This window comes from Rhinolophus hipposideros (assembly GCF_964194185.1).
Source record: "Rhinolophus hipposideros genome assembly, chromosome: 22".
Classification (NCBI taxonomy): domain Eukaryota; kingdom Metazoa; phylum Chordata; class Mammalia; order Chiroptera; family Rhinolophidae; genus Rhinolophus; species Rhinolophus hipposideros.
In genome coordinates, this window is record NC_138068.1 from 23,782,927 (window position 1) to 23,801,728 (window position 18,802).

Genomic DNA, 18,802 nt, shown 5'->3' on the forward strand with positions numbered 1-18,802 from the left:
AGAAAGGGGTTACTGTTTTATTTGGAGTGGTCAAGGAAGGCTTCCCGGAAACTGTGACATTTGAGCAGAGATCTGGAAGAAGTGAGGGATGGTTTTGAGCAGAGGAATGACTGATCAGATAGTTAGGGCTGCTTCAGAAGGAAGTAGCCCCTTCCCACTGCGCCCCACTTATGACCCTGTGACATTTGATAACTCTTATGGAGATACCACTTGTTGCATGGCTAGAAGTGGAAGGACTAGGCAGAAATAGTTTTCTGGACTTTTCCTTCTTGTTTTTCCCCTCGTTTCCCCTGTGATCGTGATAGAAGACAGAAGGAGAAGGTGTTTCAGGAACACTTACTTTAGGTTGTGTTTGTTTAGCTTTCCACCTTTCCAATGCTTCCCCATCTTAACTTCAAGAAAAACATTTTCATTGTCAGATATTTAAGAATCTCGCTATCATTTTTCTTAGTCGTTCAAATGCAGTTTGCGTTCAGGAACCCCGGTACTCAGAGGTACTTAGTTTGGGGAGTGACAAATGCGCCTAAGGAATAAAGATCAAATCACTATTGAACGTTAAGTTGTGAGCCAGGAAGCCAGGTTACTGCCATCACGCCGTATTACAGACCAGAAAGCTGAGGCCCAGAGAGGGGAAGGGACTTGCACAGGTCACACAGCCCTTCACTGGAGCAGCGCGCTTTCTGCGACGCCCCACTGCCCGGCTCTGAGCACCGGCTGGTGGGGGAGGCCCCGGCTCGCGTGCTCGCGTCTCTGCTCCCACGCCCTCGGGAGCAGGATGCCAACTATCTCTTTAAGAAGGAAAGTGAAGACCGGCCGCTTACGCAGCTGCCGGCGAGCCGCCGACTGGCTGGTCCCCTCCATCCCCCTCACCCTCCGCCCCGCCCTCCCGCAGCCCCAGCCCCGGCGAGCACCCGGTGAGCCTCCTCCCGCAGGGACTCCGGGGAGCAGTCCGGCAGCCCCGGCAGCGCGGCTGAAGCCATGGAAGCCTCGGCAGGTGATGACAGGGACCCCGGGCCCCCCCGGGCCCGCCGCCCCGCTGCCCCGCCGCAGCCCCGGGTGCCAAGTTCGGGCTGGGGGGAGGGGCGGCGCGGGCGGCGGGCGGAGCGCGGGGCCGGCAGCCTGCGCCCCAGGCTTCCTGCCGCGGTGGCCCCGCCGTCGGCGGCCGCGGGCTCGGCTGCCCGGTGTCCCCCCCGCGCTCACCCGCACCTGTCTTCTCCCCCGCCGCCGCAGGTTGCTGATCGGGGCCAGGCAGCTGCAGCGGCGCCTGCAGACGCGCTGCGCCAAGCCCGGCCGAAGTGGGGCGAGCCGGCGGGGCTGCGGGGGGCGAGTGGACGCAGGTGAGGAGGCCGCGGCGGGCGGGGGGGGCGGGGGGGGCTGCGCCGCGGCGGGGGGGGGGCGCCTGCTGCGGTAGAATCCTGAGGGCGCCGGCCGAGGAGGGGTTAACTGTGACTCATTCTTACCCTTCCTTCATTCCTGCATCCTTCCAACTGCACCCCCACCTCCACCATGAAATTCACAGTTAGAGAACGCTGGTGACAACGGGGAAGGTGCCCAAGCGGGGCGATTAGGAGGATTTTAGGGACCACCCCGTTCCCATGGGGCTCCCACTTCCAGCATTTGGCAAACGTGTAAGCCTCTTTCCTGTTGCAGGAGGAGCAAGGGTACCTGGGGATGGGAGAAGGATGGAACCCCACACCCACCCCAAGGTCAAGTGCCAGGGACTGCCTCCTTCCCACGTACCCCTGAGAAGCACCAGGGCCCTGCAGCAGATACTGAAAAAATGCCCATGACCTCTCGAGTGGGAGATGTGAGCCTCAGTCTCCCTGGAGCTTCCGTGGGATATGATGCTTTCTCCTTCCACTCCCAGCAGGGAGCTGCCTCGTTTGGAACCCCTAGGCTGATAAGCCCGGTACCCGCTTCCTCAGCCCTGCAGATGAGAAGAGGCCGGGCCAGCGCTGCCTGTTTCCTCTGCCTTCTCTGCCCCCCTGCGGGTGTGGGATGGGCTGGAGTTGCTTCCCTGAAAACGGTGATCTCTGCAGGCAGGGGGATGGAGAGAAAGTGCCAGAGGTTGAGGTTCTAGTCCTTTAGTTTGCTAGTAGCCATTTTAAAATTCTTTAGGCGTGGATGTCTGTCTGTTCATCTGTTCAGTGTGGGTGTTGGATTAGATGGTCTATATGTCATCCAAGCGTCTATCACATGTCAGGAGGACCCCTCTATTAAAGCAAGCCGGGATTTAAACTTGAGTCTATGAAATATTTGGGGTTTCCTCAGTGGAATTCCCAAGTGGAACATTGACCTTGTGGGCTTCCTGGAACTGGAGACACCAGGCAGCCCTACACAGGCCTCCCTGCGCCATCACTGGGGTGACCTTTGTCAAGTAACTTCCCTTCCCCAAACTGCAGTTTCCTTATTGGCAAATCTGGAAAGAAGGGTACGTGTCTGAGAGGGTTGATGTAAGGATTAAAGGAGATCCATATGGAAAACCTAAAATCGTGCCTGCTCCTGGCACATAGTAGATTCTCGGGGACGCAGGACTCTGGGAGATAGACTGGAGAAGAGAGGAGGAGCTGCTTTTAGTCTTCTTCTCTCTCCACTCCCCCACCCTCCGGTCTCTTCCACATCCCTGCTTGTGATGACCCTGCCACCGGATAATGAATGCTGGAGAGTGTTGGGCTGCTGGGCTGAGGGCCTAGGAAGGAACCAGGAGGTGCAAACATTTCCACTGCAAGGGCTGTGACATCATTCTAGCAAGTGAGGGTCCCAAGGAAGCATATATAGCCCAGTCCTGGGTTTGGAGAATCTTGGCATCTGAGGGCAGAGTCCCTACGGGGGCAGGAGCATGAGAATCATGTGTGCTGGGAGGGGCCAGGAACCAGGGATTCTTGATTTCATGGGGACCTCACTGCTGCTCCCTTGCCCTCCCTGGAGTCTCTCACTAGAATCTCCCTGAGACAAGGCAGTCAGGTTTTTGGTGTCCATATTTTCCATTCTTTATCTTTCCTCCTGCTTCACATTTACCCCTTCGTGCCCTGGTTTACTCCACAGATGCCTTCTGCCCCTCACCGGCATGATAAAGAAGGCTCCCCACAGGGTGGGACAGGGCGCTTTGCTGCTGCATTCTTGGGACCAAAAGAAATTGTGATGTCCCCACCTGCCCTAAATCCCCATTAGATTGTGAGCTCCTCCTGGCAGAGGCCCTGTCTTTTTCCTCTCTGTGTCTCCAACCGCTAGCCTGTGGCAAGGCACAAAGTAGGTCCTCAGTACGTTTGAGGAAATGATGTCCTAAGCCAACTAGGTAAGGGAGAAACTGCGGGAAGGTGTTGACGGAGTGAGTGAAATCACTTTTCAGTATAGGGCACTGGGCAGGTTGTTGGTTGCCATCATTACTGCTGTTACTGATACTATTATTACTATTGCCAGTGGCCAACGGTGGTTTTACCTTCTCCTTGAGTCGGGGGCCAGATGTGCCTGGGAGAGTGGTGACGTTGGCAAACAGATGATGCTGAGATGAACATGAAGGGAAGAGGGTTGGGAAGAGTGTGAGTCCAGCCACTTCCTGTGTTTGGGAGAGGGAGAATGACAAGGAGAATCAAGTGTGCCAAAAGGATGTGCAGTAGAAAATCAGGAGACCCAGTCCCAGGTCTCACTGTGTGACCTTGGGCCAATCACCCCTCCTCTCCAGACCTCTAGGTCCCCAGCTGTAAAATGAAAGGTCTGGTCTACATGATCCCTCAGATCCCTTCTGGTTCTGACATTTTGTCAAGTGGATTTTGTTAAATGAAAAGGGAGCGACTGTTATCACTCTCAGTATCCTTTATGGACTAGACCAATCCCTATCTCAGGTGGTCCTCATAGCACATTATACGTATTTGAAAGACGGTGAAACTGAGGCTTCGAGAGATTGACGTGCCTAAGATTACACACCTGGAAGCGGCAGAACTGTTATCTGACGCCAGGTCGCACTCTCAGAAGTCACCACTGTGAGTTGTGTGTACACTGCATGCGTAGGGGCTTGGAGAAGGGCAAGCTGTGAAGAATTCATGACTCCCCAGAGTGATTACTGCAGGGAACTTGATGGGTTGAAGAGTGTGTAAGTCAGTGCTGAAAAGTTTTCCTTTCACAGTGAGCTCTGCTTTGCTGGTGGGTGGTGGGTGCCCCTTTACCAAGAATGGCTAGGAATGAAGGACGGTCGGACAGACACACTTTTTGAAAACTTCCTCTGTGCTGTGCTCTGTTTTACACAGGTTCACTTACTTACGCCTCAGACAATCCAATGATGTATGTACGCACTATAACTTTACCCATTTTATAAGTGACAAAGCAGGCCAGAGAGGCAAAGAGTCTTGCCCAGAGTCACACAGCTAATGTGTTGCAGAACCTGAGAAAGTTTAGCTGGAAGCTCACTGTACTGGAGTCAAAAGGGTTGCTTTTAGTCGAAGGCCTCTCATTGACTGCGTATGTAGCTTTGGGGAAGCCAGTTCTTTCTAAATGCCAGTGTTCCCATTTCCCAAAGAGACTGGATGCATTCCCCAAACAGACTAGCTCTAAAAGGCCTAGATGCCACCTTTTCCCAGGATAGGAGTGGAGGGGATTCCTTATCTAACTAAACATCAGTCAGCTTTGGTTATGGTTTATTAACCAGGCCCTGGGATAAATGCACGGGATACAAGAAAGAGTAAGAGTTGCTCTTTAGTTTCAAGAAGCTCACAACTGACACAGGGAGACAAATACCTAAACATGTAGGTATGGTAACCCATCTAGGACCTGTGATAATAGTGATATGGGATGTAATGGGACAGGGAGAGGGGGATGGTCTTTTCTACTCAGTGGTCAGGAAAGCTTTAGAGAGATAATACATTGTTATCTCCTTATTTTCAGCATTGAGTTTGTAGTTATAATGATGATGATGATGATAAATGTTCTACCCAGCTTAGCACATTTCCAACAGTTGTAAAGAATTGTTGGCTCTTGACCTCAACAACCCAAAAAGTGGCCACAGAGGCTGGGGGACCATTCAGGCTCACTCTTGGCACAGTTCCAATGGAAACATCCATTTGTCCAGGTAGGCCAGAAGCTTTCCTGTACTTAGTGGCTTCTAGACGCAGACCTCGGGCTTTGCTCTTAGACAGCATGTCTAGTACCTACAACCATCCAGTAGGCTTGGGGAATTCTTCCTCGTATCAGTTCTCAGCATCCTTCCTGTCTGCAGCACCTAACACCTGCAGAGGTGAAGGCATTTATCCAGGATTACTCAGCAAAGCTGGAATCACAACTCTGGCCTAAGGGGGCCTGCATTTCTCAGCCATATGCCGTCTGTCTACATCCAGGTCACCAGGGGCCCGAGGGGCCATTTCTTCATTTGATGGGAATCTCACACAGAGTGAAGGTTTGATGCAGGTGATATGAAGCCCGAGGTGAGGGTCTTTGCAGAGGGGGAGGCCTGTGTTCCCTAGGCTGCTTTGCACCCCTTAATAGACAGATATTTATGAAGTGTTTGTCACATGCTCAGTACTGTCCCCTGAAATGAAGTGCTGAGTCAACCAAAAGGGAGTGTCTGGGAAGCTGCCTGGTGCAGTGGAAAGAGCCAGCACTGAGGAGTCGGGAGCCGCACCTCACCTCGCTCTGCTCTGCCATCACTCCCTGGGTGGCCTGAGGCAAGGCTCTGTGCTTCTCTGCACCAGCAAAATGAGAGCCAGAAGTGTGGGTCTCTAAGGGCTTTTCAAGCTCTGACTAGCTAACAATTCAGCAACTCTTTCTTCTGTTCTCTAACCACTTTGGGGGGTACAAGAGTGGATAGGATACAGATAACTGTAACTTGAGGAAGAAGGAGATAAATATAACAAGAGGCATGAACAAGTGCTCTGTGGGTTTGCTGAAGGGAGGGGGCTTGGGAAAAGCTGAGTTCTAAAGCCACCTCTCCAGAGATAGGATGAGATGCTGATAGAGGTGGGTTGGATTTTTTGAAGCAGGAGGGGTAGCAGAAGCTGTCATTCTGGGACAGAAAGGCTGGCTAGCAGGGCGGCGGGCCTCAGATTTAGATTCCAAACATCAGTACACGTGGGAATCTATCCTAGGTTAGCCAACTGTTTGTTTTGCCAGATAAGGACATTCAAATGACACTTAGAGTCCTGTTTACTACCACTATCATATAGAGAGAGAAAGCGCATTTTGACACCTCTAACCCCAAAGAAAGAAGGCTATACAATGTCAGGAAAAAAAGGTACTCCTTCAAATTGAATGCAGTTGGTTTTATTAAAAACTCACTGCATTGTCCGTATTTTGCTCGTTTTGCCACAGACTAGTATCCTCGTGTTTGGCTCTGGTGTCAGGCTGCTTGGGTTCGAATCCTGAGCCTCTGTTTCCTCATTTGTAAAATGGGGACATCGTAAGGTCATTACAAGGTCAGTTTGCCATAATAAAGCTTGTAAAGCTAGGGACCTCAACCCCAGTTATCTACGGAGGCAAAGCAAGTTGGGCTGTTTGGGGGGTTATAGCAGATTGAAAAGTGCTTGCTTGGAAGAGGCAGCTGCTAGCCTGCTCCCGCCATCCTTGCCATGTAAGAATGTGGGCCCAACGTTGTCAGATCTTCCGATTTATAAGACAGACATCTGGATGTTCGTGACATCTCTTGAGTTTATAAATGTTGTCAGCTAGGCAGCATTTTTAAATGCGCATGGTAAAATGGGTCTGTGGCAAGCCATCAGTCTGTGTCTGCTGATGTCAAGTTCTAGATGCCAGGCACATACTAGTGCTCAGTTGTCGGCTGAGTGTGAGTGTGGAGAAGGGACACAAGCCTGTCCGGGGCATGCCTTGTCTGCAAGCCCAGGTAACACATCACTTTGGCAGCTTGTGATCTGCTGCTGTTGGGCTGCCAGCTTCAAAGGCCCTTTTGTGTTTCTGCCCTTTCAGCAGCATTGTCAGGATCGAGTCTCTGGGGACCAAGGCCCCCAGACATCTCTGTGACCCCTTGAAGTTGGCACTCGCCGGGCCTCCCCACCTCAGAGTCTCTGGAAGCCTGCTCGGCAGCCTCAGAAGAAGGAACTTGGCTAAGGGCCTGAGAAGCCTGGCACAGCCGCCACTTTTGAGGGACCCACAGGAAGAGTGGCTCTGGCCCCTCCTGTGCTCTGGAAGCCAGGCTTAGGAGGAGGAACCCCACTTACATGGTTTCAGGGCATCCTGGGATTCAGACTAAAGCCGCTCATGACCTTTTACGTTCTTGTAGCTCCCGTTAATCAAATATTTACCAAGCAGCTACCGTGGTAAGGATTAATCCTGGCCGCTGTGGGGGAATGCAAAGAATTGTTTTTACATCCATTCATTCAACCAATATGTACGGAGTGTCTACTCTGAGGCAAGCACCAAGATGTGGTCCCTACCATCAGGGAGCTTTCTAACCTGCTCAAGTTACACGGATGGTGCACGGGGCCTGGCTCGCAGAGGTGTTACTAGCAGCTGCCCTCGGCTTGTGTGCCTCTGAGTGTGACGTGCTAGCATACGGTACCTTTTCAAGGGTGGATGTGGGGATTGGATGAAGCACTCAGCACCCTGCCCTCCACACAGGGATGCTCAATAAGAGGGCAGCTGCATTACATAGTGTTAACCTGGAAAACTGGGCAGATCCAGGAGAAAGGCCAAGATGTGCATGGGTCAGCGGGAACAAGAAGCAAAACAATTCAGGCCCATTTAGCAGATGTTATCCTCAGTTTACAGATGAGGACAGTGAGGCTTAGGGAGGGGACGTAGTTTGTTCAGTGACATAGCTATGGTGTAGCAGAGCCTACACTTCACGGCTGGTCTGTTTGGCATTGAAGCTGTGTTCTTTCTTCTAAGCCATCTTGCCTCTAAAGAAGTGACTGATGAGCAAAATAATAAAACTGCCACATACGACGGTGAGGCACAGTGCTACCTGGTGAGGAAGGCAGTTTTTATAGTTGAGGAAACTGGGACTCCTAGAAAGAAGAAATTGGCCAGACTTATATATGCAGTGGTGGAGTCAGGACCCCAATCCAGGTGTGCTGGAGGTGGCTTCCCACACTGTCGGGACCGGGTAATAGTCGTCAGGACTTAATGATAATTGTCTACAGATACTGAAAGCACAGTCACGGGAGAGGCTTCCACATGCTCCAGGCGGCAGACCCCAGACCAGTACTTACAAGTGCCAGCCAGGGAGGCAAATTTTGGCTCTGTTCCAGGAAGAACATTCTAAAGTGAAAAAGCATCTAACAGTGAAACAGTATGTGTTGAGAGCTAGTTCCTCATTTCTGGGCTGCTCACATAGGCCTGGACATTCAAGAAGGAATTCTTACAATGAGACAGAGTTTGGAATGTCTGTGTCTGACAGTCTTGTAATCCTAGTAGGACCGGTCACAAGTGATACATGCAGTGGGTGCCATTGGCGTTCCAAGGAGGGAGAATAACTGCAGGCTGGGGCTATCTGGGAAGACTTCCTGGAGGAGGAGGAAGAACCAGCACGGAATCTAAAGGGCTGGCAGAGTAAGGGCTGGGGAAAGGGAGAGGAGTGGGACTGAGTAAGCTGAACCAAGTCCTAGGGCAGTGAGCCCACCAGTCTGGCTGGTGGCCCTCAGCAAAGGGCATTCCCCTGTTCTCTTGGGCTTTTTAAATGGTGGAAATGGAGACCCAGTGCATTCCAGGTCTTTCCCAAAGCCTCATTAGGAGGCCGATTTGGTACCACTTACCCTCCAGCCACTCCCACTTCCCTTTGTTGTATCACTCACCTACCTCCCATCCTCCCTTTCAGAAGTGGCAGACTTTGGACATTGAGTTTAAGTAGGAGAAAGTCATGCCATACTTAGGCTCTGCAGTGAGGTGAAGGCCATGGGGCAGCTGCAGGCGTCTGACCATGGCCACCTTCCATTTGGGGCACAGAGCCAGAGTGGGGGGCGCCTTGGTTCCTCCCACTGAAGTAGCCCTGGGCCTCCTAGGAGCTACTTGCTGCTCGGGGTGAGCAGTGCCTTCAGAGTCAGGCCTGGCTCATCTCCAGTTCTGCGGCTTATTAGCTTGGACCTCAGACAAATTGCCTTAACTCGTGGGCCATATTCTCATCTACCAAAGAGGGATCAATGGTTCCTGCCTGAAAGGAGAAGGGATGATGTGCTGAGATCTCTGTGGAAGGGCCTGGTGGGCAGCAGACATACCCAATGTCCCTCCTCTTTACAAGCCTCTGTGGCTTCTCCAGCCCTCTGAGACCCAGCTCTTGTCCAGGTGAATGATAACACCCGCTACACACCAGGCACAGGGACGTGTGGCATTGTAGCCTCCTCTCACAGCTCTGTTGAGCAAAGTATTGTTATAGAAGAGAAACTGTTATAGAAGAGAAAACTGAGTTACAGGGAATTTAAGCAACTTGTCCAAGGTCCCACAGCGATTACATGGGGTTGAGCTACCAAATATCTAATACCAGAGCCCACGTTCTCCCCGCTCCCCCTTTTCTCCCTTTGCTTTCTTATTCCTCTCTCTCTTTCTGTTCTCTCAGGCCTGTGAATGTCCATTCCTCCCTCCTCAGCCCTTTACTGGGCTATTAAGAGCAAGATTAGCAGCCCTGGGCCTGATTGGAGCAAGCTGGACTAAGAACTAGAGAAGGGCACTTTGAAGTTTTGTTATTTCAGAAATGTCCCTAAAGGGGACCCTTAGGTGTGTTCTACACTAGGTCGGCAATATTTCCTCCATGGACCATTCCTTTTTACCTCAATTACTTTTACTCACCCCGTTCCTCTACCTGAACTTTTCTTCACACCACTACTGATATCTCCCCACGTTCCAATCTAGCTTAAAGCCCAGCTCAAATGCCATCTTTCAGGGGCGCCTCTTCTGACTCCCACAGCTCCTTCACAGAGCCCGGGCTCATCGTCACCACTCCACGCTGTGTGCTCACAGAGGATGGAGAGCACCTGACCCCTTCACAACTGCCCATTCCGTGTGCCGCAGGGACCGGGCCACGCTGGGTGGCACCCGGGGCTTAGATTGGAGCGGTAGGTCCACTGGAGCCAACTCCCTGTTTTGTGGCTTCCTTCTAGAAGGCCCCTCTCCACCCCCGGTGGAGGGGCTCCTTACTCTGAGGGCTCAATGCCTGGGAGAGGAAGGGCCTCAGAGTACAGTGAGACTGGCAGGAGATCTCTGTCCTAAAGACTATCAGAGGCCAACTTCCACCTGAGGGAGAGCAGAATCTAAGCCCCGTCAGCAGGAGACCCCTCGACCTGCTCTCTGAGTGGGCGGGAACAGAGAGCACAGACTTTGGAGTTGGACATACTTGGACTGCCATCTCAGTCTCTTCCATAGCCTTCACTCTGTGATCGGGGGAGCACTCTGTGATTTCCTGACTCCGTGTTTCCTCAGTAGTAAAAACAGCATCATAATCATAATCCAGGCCTCACAGGAGCAAAGCTGGCATGAGAATTAAACTAGATTAGAAATCTCACATGTGTAAAGCCCTCTGCACAGGGTGTAGGACACAGTAGGTGCTTAATAAATGCCAGTACCCTTTCATGCACCGTTAGAAAGGAAGACCTTTATAACTTGTCTAGTTTTCCAAAGATCCAATGCATCTTCAGTTGGTAGTGAGCTCCCTTCTCACTGGAGGTATTCAAAAGGGGCCCGAGGGCCTGCAGAGCAGGAATGTTGTTGTTCAGAGAAATGGAGCTTCAAACAGATGGATGTTGGGCTTTGAAACCCTCAGATTCTTTCCTGCCCTGAATTCTTGTGACTCTGCAAAAACTTGACTCAGATCTCATTAGTCAATTATTAGAAATCAGTTGGGGTTCCGCTTGGATGTCTGTTTAGTACAGATAAAAGACAGAATGCTGCTGGAATTGTGGGCTAATTGAAGGCTTTCTCCCAAGAGGTGGCAAGGCTAGGAACAAAAATCAGGTCCGAGACGATCTCTAATTCTGTGAAGGGAGGTTGGCTGGGGCGTTTGGGGCACAGGGCTAAATTCAGGTTGGATTTTAGGAGGGCTACACCATGGCGGATAGAATGAACTGACTAGGGCAGGGACTGTGTGTGATTTCCCTCTGAATCCCCAGCGCCCAGCACAAGCCGGGCACACAGGAAGTGCCCTGGAAAAATAAAAGGAGCAAATGAAAAGCAGCCTGGTGTCCCTCGCAGATAGAATCCTGGGTAGGGAGATTCTTAGAGCGTCCCTAGAGGCCACATGGCAGTTTCATGCTCCACGTAAGTCTGTGAGTGTGGCCTGGCTGCTGCTGCTGCTCCTTTCCCTTCTCCTTCCCCTTCCCCTGCTTCTTGTTCCAGCTTTATTGAACTCTAGTCTGCATACCACAAGCTGAACATATTGAAAGTGTACAATTGGTAAGTTTTGACATAGTATATAACCCACGACACCGTCATAATGAATAATAAACGTATCCATCATCCCCCATAATTGCAAAGTTTCCTCTTTCCCCTTTGCAATTCTCCCTCTCGTGCCTTCCCCTCCTCTCTCACCTCCAGGCAACCATCACTGTAGATCGGTTTTCCATCACTATAGATTACTGTGCATTTTTTGTTTTTTTTTAGAATTTTAAATGGACTCATACCGCCTGTGCTTGTTTTGGGTCTGGCTCCTTTCATGCAGCATGATTATTTTCAGATTCATGTTGTATATGTCAATAGTTGATTCCTTTTCATTGCTGAGTAGTATTCCATTGCATGGAAGGGTAAAACATGATTTGTTTATCCCTTCATTTGATGGACATTTGGTTTTTTTGCTTTTAGAAATAAAGCTGCGAACATTTGTGTATAAGTCTTTCTGTGGGCATATACTTCCCCTTGGGTAAATACCTGGGAGTGAAATGGCTGGATTACTCGGTAAATATATATTTAACTTCTTAAGAAACTGCCCAGTATTTCCGAAGTGGTTGTACCATTCTACCTTCCCATCATCGATACAAGAGCTCTGGTCCTCCACATACTCAACGACACTTGGTATGGTCAGTCTTTTAATTTCAACCATTCTATCAGGTGTGTAGTAGCAGCTCCTTGTGGCTTCAATTTGCATTTTTTCAATAAGTAATGATGTTGAGCATCTTTTGTGTGCTTATTTGTCACCCATCTATCGTCCTGGGCGAAGTGTCTGTGCAAATATTTTGCCCACTTTTAAATCTAACCATTGGGTTGTTGGTTGTCTTATTATTGAGTTGTGAGAGTATATTTTGGATACAAATTCTGTATCAAATATATATTTTGCAGATACTTTCTTCCAATCTGTGTCTTGCTCCAGAGGGCCCTGTGGGAGTTTCAAACGCTGTGCATATGTGTGTGTGCCCGTGTGAACGTGTGGGGCTGAAAGGGAGAGAGACTGGCTTCCTGAGAGACTCCTGCTTCTGAATTCAGTTCTTCCCTACTAACATCTAGAATCACAGAAAGACAGTACCCAGAGGTACTTCAAGGTCGTGTCTCAACATCTTCGTGTTGCAAACAAGGAGCCTGAGTCCCTAAGATCCTGTAGGGTGCAATGTTAGAGCCCACACAGACCTTTGACCTCTAGCGGAAGTGGGCCCACAGCTGGGTACCTCGATTCCTTTTATTCCTGTGATCCGAGGTGAGTCAGGTAACTTTTCTGAGCTTCTCTCACCTTGTCTGTAAACTGGGCTCAGCAGTGCCTTGCTAGGGGTGGGAGGCTAGAGCGGAGCTCTCGAGCTGACCATCCCAACTTCAAGAATGAGGAGTGTGTGTTGGCACCATCTATTGCCATCAAAAGGCATTTTGGAAGCAGAGGAGGGGGAGCCATGGATTCATTAAGGCAGGTTTGCTGAGCTCCACACCGGGCAAGGTTTGGGGAGGCACCGGCTGGGCAGCCTTGTCTGTTTTGCTCTGGATCGTGTGGAGCCTGGTTGAGCCATCATGGCCTCTTCTGCCGGAGCCCTTCGCCGCTCACCAGCAGCACACACGCTGCTTAAGCTAAATGCCTGTGTGTGTAGAAACCCTCAAAAGATGAAAGATTGGGGTCCACAGCTGGAGACGTGTGCAAACAGCCTGTGTCCTGTCGCTGTAAGAAGTGCTCCAAAAGAAACATGTGCGGTGGGTCCACCATAGAGGGAGCCGTGAACTCTGTCTCCTGGGAAGCTGTGCCCAGGCATCCATGCTAGAATTGCTCTTGGAAGATAAGTAGGTGGAAGAACCGTGGAAGGGTTTTCCACACAGAGGGCAGCACACACGCAAAAGTGTGGTGAATCCACAAAGTGAGCTCAGTGAAGATGGTTGGGAAGGTGTGATGAGAGACAAGCTGACAAAGCAGGCAGGGGTCAGGTTGTCCCAACAGCTCTGTGAGGTGGGTGGTGTTATCTCCATTTTATAGATGGGGAGACTGAGGTACTAAGAAGTGTGCCCTTAGGCCTGTGAGTCCGTGGCAGAGCTGAGAGTCCTGGATCCCAGACTGTGCTCTGTGTACTGTGTCCCGGGAGAGACGGACTGTGGAGCTCTCTCAAGGCCCCGTTGCCTGGTCCCTAGACAATGTGTGGAGTTCTCAGGTCATCTGGTTGGCTGCCTAACTTCCTTCAGCGGGTGTTTGCTAGGCCTTGAGTCTCGATCCAGCCCTTTCCTGGCACCTCGGAAGACTTGGAGTCACTGAAGGCATGATGGCCACTTGTCCTTGGGCCCTTGCAGGCTAAAAGACAACTACCCAGATTTGTAAGCCCGGGTGCGCTCACAGTGCACAGGCCAGAACCGCTGCGGTCACTCTGGGTACCTGTGTATTTTAAGCTGATACAATATATTGCCAACCTTGAACGAAAATGGGGTTCTGTCATTAAGGGCGAAAGGGGTGAACTGAACATTGGGTGAGCAGTGATTAGTGTCCATCACCCCCAACCTACCCAGAGGCCTGGGCATCTGCATGGTTCTTCCCTCTCCGGCATTCCCCACAGCCCAACTCTTTGGAAGCTAGGTAGGTAGAAGAGGGTTGGAAGGGTTTTCCACGCAGAGGGCGGCACATGGGCAAAAGCGTGGTGAATCCACAAAGGGAGCTCAGTGAAGAGTCTGCCTCCTCAATTTTTCTTTAACCCACCTTTGCTACTCTCACGTCCTCTCTTCTACTCCCATCTTAGCTCCCCTGGTGCCTCTCATCTCTTCCCAGTCCAGTCTCAGCAGAGCTGCTGCAGGCCTATCTTCTATCATGTAAACCTGGCCTTGTCATTCCTCTGCCCAGAACTTTTTTCTGTAAGCTCAGATGGCACTCCCCCAGCACCCAGCCTTCCTCCCTTCTCGCCCTCTGCCCCCACACTGTCTGGTCTAGTGGTACCCAGCCCCTTGTCCTCCTATTCTGCCATGCCTCTGCGATGGTAACCCTGCCCGCTGCCTTGAATCTGGAGTGCTCTTCCACAGACTACTCTGCAGCCCATCCTTCAGAACACTGCTCAAGGATACCTCCTTCTGAGTTCTGCAGAGACTCGCTCCCTCCTCTGCCCAACCCCTCCCTGACCTGTGTGGGCTTCAATTACTAGGACTGTCAGGGCAATAGACACTTGATAAATATTGACTGAAGTGGCCCTGCCAGAACTGCCACACAGATAAGAAGTGCTATAATTAGGAAAGGGGAGAAGCTTTGGGGGACTTGCTCTCAATCTTGGAGCTAGGCCACTTTTGAGAAGTGCTATAATTAGGAGAAGGGAGAAGCTTTAGGGGACTTGCTCTCAATTTTGCAGCACAGGCCTCCAGGAGGCCTGAGTTTCCCCCTTTGCCACAAGGCCGAAAAGACACAGAAAGATCATCTCAGATAATTCTTGTGTCTGAACTTGAACTCCTGGCCTTTTAGGAGGCAAGGGTTTTATCAAGTGAAAAACAGCTGATGCGTGTATGTTATGGGGGAAGAGAGTCAATTGGCAACTCAACCCTTTTTGACCCTATAAATCTACTGGGGATCCACCCTGAGGAAATAATTCTAAATAAAGAAAATAATTATTCACAAAAATATCTATTTTAGCATTCTTTTTGATAGGGAGAAAGTCTAAATGTTCAACAGGGGAGATGTTAAGTTAACCTCGATGGACCCATAAAATGAAATATGATGCAGCCCGTAAAATACTTGTTACCAAGCCTATTCCATATCATGGGCAATTCCTAAACCATATAAAATGTTTTAAAGATGTAAAGGTGCATATATGCAATGGTTATAACTATATAAAACAAACATTCTGCACCCCAGCCCCCCAAAAAAGGTTTTTTTCTGTGCTTAGGAAAAAAACTACAAGGGGCAGCAATAAAATTAATCAGTGGTTTATCGTTGGGTAGGAAAACTGGAGATTTTTCAACAAGGGTGTGTGCTACTTTTAGAACTATAATAAATACTTTCATACATGTAAGTCTATTTAACATTTTAAAAATATCCAATCAGAGCTAAGGGAGCCCATTTTAATTCATGACCTTTGTGGGATGAGTTATTCACTTGTCTCTGGGCCTTGGTTTATAAAATACAGGAAAGAAGGGAGTGGTCATTGGGTAGGGTGTGCCAGGCTCTTCACAGACATTATCTAATTAAACCTTCACAATGAAAACACTGCTTTTCAGATGTGAAAGCTCAAGTTCTTGGTCAATCTGCTTACAACTAGGTTTCCAGCTGGGTCTTGCGCTAGGACAAAGCCCCTGCTCCACAGGCCACGCCAGGGGCCCCTATGATTATGAAGAGCTCTGCCTGCTCCAGGGAACAGGCGGGAGGGAGGGACACCTGAGAGCGCTGTGTCAACAGAGCCCGTGCCGGAGTTTATCTTACAGGGTGGGGGAGGGCAGTGTTTGCCAGCAGGTGGGAAGAAGAGAGCTTTTTGCTGACGACAGCCAGAGCTGGTGCTCTGTGCTGTCCCTCTCCCACCTGGCAGCCTTTTCCTGCACAGGATGTCCCCCTCGCCCAAGTCCCCTAGTCTGTGTTCCCAGCCTCCTTGTGCATTCTAGTGTCCTGGATTCAGAGCTGCCTGCCTGAACTGAGTCCCAGCTCAACCACTGATTTACTATCCACCTCCGACCTCAGAAACCTCTGCCTACAAGATGGGATTGACTAGAGCAGGGGTGTCAAAACTGCGGCCCGCGGGCCAACTGTGGTCCGCAATCCATTGTTAATTGGCCCACAGCAAATTCCAAAGATATATTTAGTTTACTTAAATAAACCAGGTGAGGCAATACGGACTTCACCTCGAGTGAGTGGCCCAGCTATTTATGTACTTTACCGCATATGGCCCTTGGTGAAAAAACGTTGAAAAAACTTTGGACACCCCTGGACTAGAGATTCCAAACTCCAAAGCTAGGCAGCTAACAAAACAGCCCAGGTGTAAGAGCGCTGGAAAGAACGCTGGCAAAAAGGAACCACTTCTCGAGTCAGCCCATCATTGCCATGCAGGCATGCAGACACAGAGCTGCCCGGTATTTTGGGCTGTTTATGACAAGCCAGAAATCTAGATTTATTAGAATGTGAAATCTCTCTGTTTATAAATGTTAACTGAAATGAAAGCATATACACATGCAGGCCAAACGAAAGTGGTCCACAGGCATGACAGGACCCATGGGCCTGCCTGTTTGGGACCTCAGAGAACCTTGTGGCTTTGACCCTCTGGTTCCTGGACTTCTGGTCTACAAACGCTGCTGGCGATAGCACTGGGCAGAATGAGGCCCAGGCCTGCAAGAGCAGAAAGGTCAGGCTGCTAAGGAGAAGGAGGCCTTAAGTTTGGCTCTCCGGGGCCCCGTACATGCCCTAGGCAAGTACACAGGCCTTAAAAGGTTCTGTCCTGCTGCCTGCCGGAAACACTTTCCCAGCTGTGGCTTGTGGCTTGTTGCGTGCTAGATGCTGTGCTTGGCTGCGTGACCTGCACTACCTCACTTCATGGTCATGACAATGATGAACCCTCACATGCATCTAAGGAAATTGGCTTTGCGTGTGACTGGCCTGAAGGCACAGCACTCCCAGCTGGGATTTGAATGCAGCAGTGCCAGACTCTAGCCCAGAGCTCTTTCCCGGAGTCATCACGCCTCCTCTTCTTTGGAGGGGACTGCTGGTGGTGGTGCAAGTGTCAGTGTTTACTACACACAGCAGAAAACACCCAGATGAATGTGATTACGTGTGCACACTTGGGCATAAACACAACTAGACGTAGTGTGTATGAATCTGTGTACTGGATAGCTGTGCTCAATACAATCCATTGTCGTGGTTTGTAATAGTTATGTTCTATAAAGCTGCGGCAAACCCTGTGTACTGAGCCATTGTTCCTAAGGCTAGGTTCCCGGGAGCCCGTCGTCACGACTGTTTCACTAACCGATCCATACATAACGCGTCCCTGCTGTATGTGTGTTTCTGTTTGAAGGCACCTTCTTTAATATATATTGTTCATGCACTCACATTGAACTCATGCTGACAGCACTATAATTCATACCTGACACACATCACAGGCTCCTTGCGCATAGGAACGCTACACAGCACGTCAGCACTACACTGGTGGGCCATTTTAAACAGCAAAATCAACAAAAGGCACAGAAGTATTACTAAACAACATTTATATTACTAAATATCTAAGTAAATATGGCACTAAATAGACCCCATTAAGGACGCTTGTTTACAGGATGAGAAACGAAACGAGAAGGTTGCCTGGTTCCACCTCAGCTGAGAACGTGGGCATCAGGCAACTCAAAATTTGTCCTGCTCCCCTCATGTGCAAGAATGAAGGTGCAAGAATGGCGAATACTGATTTTAGGGAGCAGGTGAATTCACAAATACAGAATCCACAAATAATTAGGATCCATTGGAACTGTATCATTCAACTTTCTCGGGGGCTGCTGTCAGGATTTGGGTTGTCGACACAACTAGTCGGATTTTCTGAGTCCGGAGAGAGCATCTGGCATCAGTTCTGAGTTCCACTCTCAGCATTGCCACCTACTTGCCCCACGCCCACAGGCAAGCTCACTGGCCTCTGCAGCCTGAGCTTGCTCCCGAGTAAAATGGAGAGAATACCCTTTAACCTGTGGGGGTGGGGCGCAAGGGTGAGTTGAGAATAGATGCCGAATACCTGGGACAGTACCTGGCAAGATGCTGATTCGATGGCAGCTTTCAAACTGTGCTTTCTTTTTTTGTTTTCCCTTTCTTCCGCCTCCCCCCACCCCCCACTCTGGTTCAAGCCGTTGTTTCTCTGTCTAGTTGTGTAGGACACAGCTCCCTGGTCCAGGCTGGTGTTATGAACTTTGTGCTTCCCCCGGCTGAGGCCATCGGTGGCCAGTCGACTGCTCCCAACAGCTCATGGCAGCTCTCGCTGGCTGCGGGCCACTCGCTGGCCGCTTATGGCAGCACACGGTAGCCCACACCAGCCCACGCCAACCCACGCCAACCCCCAGCTGCACACGGCAGCCCAGCTGCAGGGAGAGCTGCTGTTCACAATCTTAGCTGTAGAGGGCACAGCTCACTGGCTCATGTGGGAATCGAACCGTCAACCTCATCATTAGGAGCCCGGCGCTCCAACCACTGGAGCCACCTGGCTGGCCCCAAAACTGTGCTGCTTTCATGCTTTCCTTTATGATACAGTTATTAAGAGTGTTGTAGTCAAGACCCTGCTAGTACTGAAGGTTCAGAATATCTAAAACCCTTTCAGCTCATAATCCAGTAGGAGAGACAAGTCCACCTAAATAGGGTACTGTGTGTTAAAAGACTATAATATAAACGAAGTGCCACAGAGTTTTGTTGTGTTGCTTTTTGTTTTTTGGGTTTTTTTTTCCCTTTTTTTGATTTGCTAAGAAGCTTGCACTTACTTGGGTGGTGACATCAATGAGTGTAGACCTGCACATTCATTCTGCAATTATTTGTTGAAGGCCTGTGGTGTACTAG

General features: G+C 50.3%; 1 protein-coding gene across 7 annotated transcripts in view; it reads left to right on the top strand.

The window, feature by feature from the left end:
* Positions 1–843: 843 nt before the first annotated feature.
* The window catches only part of SNPH (syntaphilin), a 40,531-nt gene continuing 22,572 nt past the window's right edge, over positions 844–18,802 (top strand). For all 7 annotated transcript variants that reach the window (XM_081034189.1, XM_081034192.1, XM_081034194.1 and 4 more), the window contains exons 1-2: positions 844–994; positions 1,231–1,337. The gene's annotated coding sequence lies outside the window, so the exon portion shown is untranslated. The remainder of the gene's footprint in view (positions 995–1,230; positions 1,338–18,802) is intronic.